We start from the raw sequence: 6150 nt of genomic DNA on the forward strand, positions 1-6150 counted from the left end.
AAATTTATTCAAATTTCAAAAAAATAAGAATTGTGTAGGAACTGATTATATCAATTTGGTAGATGCATTTAGCCAGAATTTTATCAAGAAAGGGAGGGGGATTTAAAAAAATATTTAAATTCACAATGGCAATGGGCAGCGTCCAATGATATATATCATTGGCAGTGTCTCTATGACAGGAAATTTATTTTAAGACAATATAGAAAAAATTTATTTATTTATTTTCCTGTGGTTACGTTAGTCCAAAAAAAGTCAAATAATTAATTCTTTAATAATTATTGGCGTACTCAAGTCTTAACGATCTCTTGCCCCCCCCCCCTCTCATTAAATTTTAATTTCATATGAGGTGAAGAAATTTGCTAATCCATGATATATATTTTAAAATAATGAATGATTAATATTTCATTTTTTGTTTAATTTTAATAAGAGATTGGAGGAGGGGGGGGGGGGGGGGGGTAATGATTAGTAGGCATAGCTAACCATTTCTTAAAACGATTATATCTCACTATAAACCAAATAAAAATTTAGCCATGAATTTTATAAAATTATGTAGGTTCATATTTTTGTAAATCTTAAAATGTCTATGTCAGGTTTAGGGGAAAAATTGTTTCAGATACAAAAATTTTAATTTTTATTCTAATTTTTTTTTATTTTTTTAACTTTAATATCATTTATATAAAATTTTTTATTTAGTGCAATTATTTCATTAATATAAATGAATATATCTAATATTCTATTAATAAAATAAAGAAAGATATTTTTTCTCCAAATATAAAATTAAGAGGAGACAAATGTAATACTAAGATGTATAAAAATAAATAATCGATGGAAGAAATAAAGCTTAGATAGTTGGAGGGAATGATTTCTGGAAAGCCTTTTTCGTAAGAAGAGATTCATTAAGTGGACCGGTCTTTTAGCCTATCTGTCTCCTAAATTCTCTAGAAAAGAAATTTGAGCTTTGCTATAATTGGAAGTTAAAGTAGAACAGGCTATGGGTATTAATGTATAGGAAGAGTCAATATTTGGATATTTTATTAGATTCCGCAAGTGCGGGAGCATCGGTGTTTTTGTGTCGAATGTAGCATTTAGATTGATGCAAGTGAAGATCCAAACCAGAAACTGGTTACTTGACTATGGAAATGTGGATATTCCATCAGGATGTTTCCAGTCCATCCTAAATTGAGAATTGGTTCTAGTCTAAAGGAGATGTCCGTCGATTTGAGTGATTCAAAGTAGACAATTTCATTTAAAATGCCATGGAAACGGCTATGGCAAAATTGACAATTGATGAAATACATGCCCTTTCTATCAATACTGGTTTCACGATATTTGCATTGTTAAAGCAAAACAAATTGACAGTTAAGCCTTACACTAATAGCAAATCTTAACTATTCTGTCTGAGGAGAGGAAAAAATTGGGTTGGATAGTGTTTAGTAATTCACAACTCGATCCTTAAGTAGTTAAAAAGTATGGGATAGCATCATAAAGGCTCTATTTTAGGTAAGCAAAGAAAAAATGTTGTATTTCTGTGAACACGAGGAAGATGGTTGAGTGTTTCGGACAACGGAATTGTCCCATAAGATCTTGCTTTCCATTAGCAAGGGTTCAGTCAACGGTGTATGCTTAAATATTAAGATCGGATGAGAGTCGGAAGATGATTAATCGGCTGAAAAATTGTTAGGGGGGATTGTAAACAACTGAATATGATGATTAGAGCGGAGGTTAAGGATCATTTTGGCTTGAGTTTGGCGGAATAATTTTTGTAAAATTTTAAAAATAAAAATGGATCTATATAGCAAAAATTATAAGAATGAAAAAAACATAGGAGATGATTGAACGTAGTGTAAATAAAAAATTAGAGAAGTAGTTGTTAATATATTTCAAACAACCAAATGGAAAGCCCATGTGATTTAGAGACAAGAATCTGGTGGTTTGAAATAGCTGAATTTAAACCTCTGTTTTCGGCTATCTGAGCTAAAGCCCAATTATTTTAGATAAGGTTTTATGATTGATAGAGGGAGGTATTCTACCATCTATTTATCAGGTATGTAGTGAAAGTTTGAATTCGGTAGAAACGCTTATACAGAAAAGTATAGAACTCAGGGAATTGTCTTGTTGAGTTTCTCTGCAGATGACAGATATTAATTAAATTGGATATGGATTGTAAAGAATAGTAGGAGTGAAAGTATTAAGAATAGGTGGAAAAGAATGGTGTATTTGTGTAAGAAAATGAGAGCGGAAAAGAAATGAAAGTGTCCGAAAAATCAATTTACTCTCCGTTGATTCCGATTTCGAGTTGATGACGTGCTGACGACTGCGGTGTACTTAATTATTAAAAATAAAAGCTGCTGCAAAATTTATTAAATTATATTACTAAACCTTATTTCTTAGTATTACTGAGAAAATTATTTTCTCTTTTTCGAAGGTTTTAATATGGGGCTTTTAAAATCCAGATATAAATAATGCAACCTAATAAACATTAGGTAATTTGGCTATCACTAATGCATTAGTCTTTAGGACTGCGATCAACCTTATCAAGGTATTATGATTGAAATGCCCCCCTCAAGATAAAATTAAAGAATCTTTAATAAAATAAACAGCCAAATCATAAAAGGTATACGCTTGACCTTCATATCCCTGGCTGTTCTCGCATCTATCATATGGTCAATACTTTAATATTTTTAAAAATAAACTAATTCATTATAAAAATGGATAGTAAAATTTGAATTAATCTATGAATCAATTAGTGTTACTAAAGGCCTCCATTTGAACCGATTTTTAAAAACAGTTAATTCAATATTCTAGAGAAATATATTGCCAGAACCTAAATATTTAGCATATAGATGTCCTAATCTTTGTGCTATATATGACTAAAATATTCGTGCTATATAATATTTTTCTGTGAAAAAAATATTGAACTAGCCGTTTTTAAAAACAGGCTAAAAATCGAGCCGTTTATAATACTGAAATCAATGTTCGTTATTCCAGGTTTTTAAAATCTACTATATTTTTCAGCGTTATATTTTTTTATTAAATAAATGAAAAATAGTTGCCTTGTATTTCCAAAAGACTTGTAATCGGGGGCTAAATCATAGATTTACATTAGTGATTTTCAACATAATTAATTTTTAATATTATTTATCTTATCATAATTTACAATATACTTTAGACTCTTCCCATAGTTTAATTTAATATTTCTTTGATGCTGATAATGCTTTGTATGTATAATATTCAAATAACAAGTTTTAAGATAATCATATATTTATTTACTCTATATCAGTGGCATCACTGGTAAGGGGAGCGCAGGGGTGGGGGCGATTTTTTGTTTTATTAATTATAAATATTCTGGTCCTAATTCTTTAAAAATGTCTACGCTTTGCTATCGAAAGAGGTTGGCATAGAGCAAGCAATGGGTAGAAAGGCGTAAGAAGGATTCGATTTATATTTTGTAATCATTTAGATTCGATGATTGCGAGGGAATAAGTTGATGAAACATCTGGATTAATGTAATTAAGGTCACAAAGAATGGCTTCTTGACAAGGATTAATCATATTCTGTCATTTCCCGTCGGTTCAAATGATGTATGTTGGTTCGTGGCTAATAGGGACGCCTGTCAAGTTCATATAAAATAAAATTTGACATGCCCCAGGAAACGCTCTTGGAGAGATCTACCGTGAAGGGAAATCCTATTGTTGCTATCGATAAAAGTTTCACACTATTTACAATAAACCGGTGTAGCAAATCTTAGCTCATTTTCATAGCTGAGTAAATGATGGTTATATCGATAGTGTGGGGGGGGGGTCATATAATACTTTTTATTTATTTGTAAATCAGATCACGATGGAGGGACACATTTTTTTTATCCATTGAGACGATGTCATAAAGGGTATCTCGAGAACTGGAGAAGTATTTGTTCGACTGTAAATTATTATCTTTCAAGGATGGGATGTCTAATATAAAAATTATTTGATATAACCTTTCCTTTGTAAAATATATAACATCCTTCTACCTCTCCAATAAAATAACTTAATTATTATTCGTCATCTCTGTCAAAAACTGCTGTCTTCATATATTCAACCTATCTCTCCCGAAAAAAATTTGAATGATTATCTAGAACCCAGTTTCGCTGCAACTTTTGTTGAGCCAACTTTAGATCAACCATAACAACATTTTTAAAGTTAAAACGAGCTACGATTAAATAGAAAACAGAAGCAAATCTGGATAGTAAACAAAACAAAAACATGCTAATAAATACTTTCTAACCTTTTTGGGTGCGAGCCACTATTCAGTTCTCTCTAAACAATAAAAAAAGCAGAGCATACCCAAGCCCAACCATAACTTAAAAAAATTGTTTAAAGTTTCAAAAGTTGAGAGAATATAATTCTAATATTCTGCTATGGGTTTATACCTGCATCAATTTTTCGGATAATTTTTCATTTTTAATTATTGATAGTAAAATTTATAGTGCTAGGAAAAATTGTCGCTAACAAAATATTTTGAATTATTAAATATGATAGTTACATAAGTTTCTGAACAAAATATTTTTTGGGTTCCACAAATGGTGGAGAAGGGAGGTGCACGATAGTTTTGGGAGTTTAGGCTAGCGGACCAAGGTTTACATGAATTTTACGTTAGGGAATCCAAAATGATTTTAATAATTATTAGTTGATTGAAGGAGATGGAGTTGAAAATGATATAGGGGACGGGATTATTTGTTTAAAATAAGGCGTTACGAGAACTGGCAAATTTGGCATGGAGGAAAGACCTTTCCACGCCCCCTCCTCTTCGCTTAACCTATGCTCGGGGGATTGGACAAATTTATAAGTTGTGAGATTATGTGGCGAGGATAACAACATATTCTGGCAATCCAGGTAGGGATTTATTTCAGAAAAAGGTTCTTCTTGGAGATTTACTTCTCTAAAAGAGGAAAGTGTTTATTTTAATTTACTTAGTTCAGTTTTTTATATTCATCTTTATTTCCTTTAAAAATTACCGCTCATATAATTTATTTAGTTTTAATAAAGGCTTTCTAGTCAAATTTTCAACCGTATTTCATTTTACATTGCTTTTCTAGTTTTTTTTGCAAATTTCCACATAAAAAAAACCATCAAAGTTTTAATATTATAATCGAAAGGAAGAATTCTATTTCTTAGGCGGGAATGGCAAATTCAAAATCTAAGAAATGTATCAGTTTTTGCTCATTTACCTTTTAAAGGTTCACCCCCCAAAAAACCAAATTTTTAAATGTTATACCTAATTATTAGCACTTTTTTATAAATTAAATTTTTATAATATGGATAATTTGTATTAGTAATTTGTAGAAATTAAAGTAACCAAAAATATATACTATCAAAATTCATAATCTCAATTTTTTAAAAATATTTTTAAAAAAAGTAATTAAAAGAGAAAATGGATCAAACCAATAAAGATTAAGGGGAACCCTATATCTACATTTTTCGGTAAGATTTAAAATTCTTATATTTTAAATATGTTATACAACTCGTTTCTGCCAAGATTATAATATAATTAGATAATTTTTAATATATTACGGTGTATAATAATATAAATGAATCTCAATTTTTAAAATTCTCAAGATGTGGTTATGATAAGCATATTGAAAAAATTTCAAATAAAATTTTACTTTAATTTGGAATTTATACAAACCTTAGGTATTTAATTCTCATTAATATGAAATATTTTATAGTATATTTTAGATATCTATTTTAAAATATCCTTAAAAACTTTATATATAATTTGATCATGTTTTTATTGTTTAAATAAACTATACAAAATGTTATAGCCCTGCCATCCACTAAAAAAACATTAAATTAAAATCCGAAAATGTTCGATCGGACATTTTATAATAATATAAAACTAAAATAATTTTTATTTTATTTTAAATAGGTTAAATTTATATTCCCACTAAATAAATCATAACAGTTACCATAATTCAAGAAATATATTTTTAAATTATATATAAAATAAATAGGAAGTAAATACTAATCTGAACAATTATAGTATTTAAAATAATTAATATCTAAAGATTTTAACTCATTAAAATTTGCATCTCCTCTCAATGGGGTTAAATCACTATTAGGTCCAGCTTTGTAAAAAAATTTTAATTTAAAAATATAATCTTTATTCTTTTGG

The sequence above is a fragment of the Gordionus sp. m RMFG-2023 genome, chromosome 3 (assembly GCF_954871325.1).
Source record: "Gordionus sp. m RMFG-2023 chromosome 3, tfGorSpeb1-WG-v2, whole genome shotgun sequence".
NCBI classification, from domain to species: domain Eukaryota; kingdom Metazoa; phylum Nematomorpha; class Gordioida; order Chordodea; family Parachordodidae; genus Gordionus; species Gordionus sp. m RMFG-2023.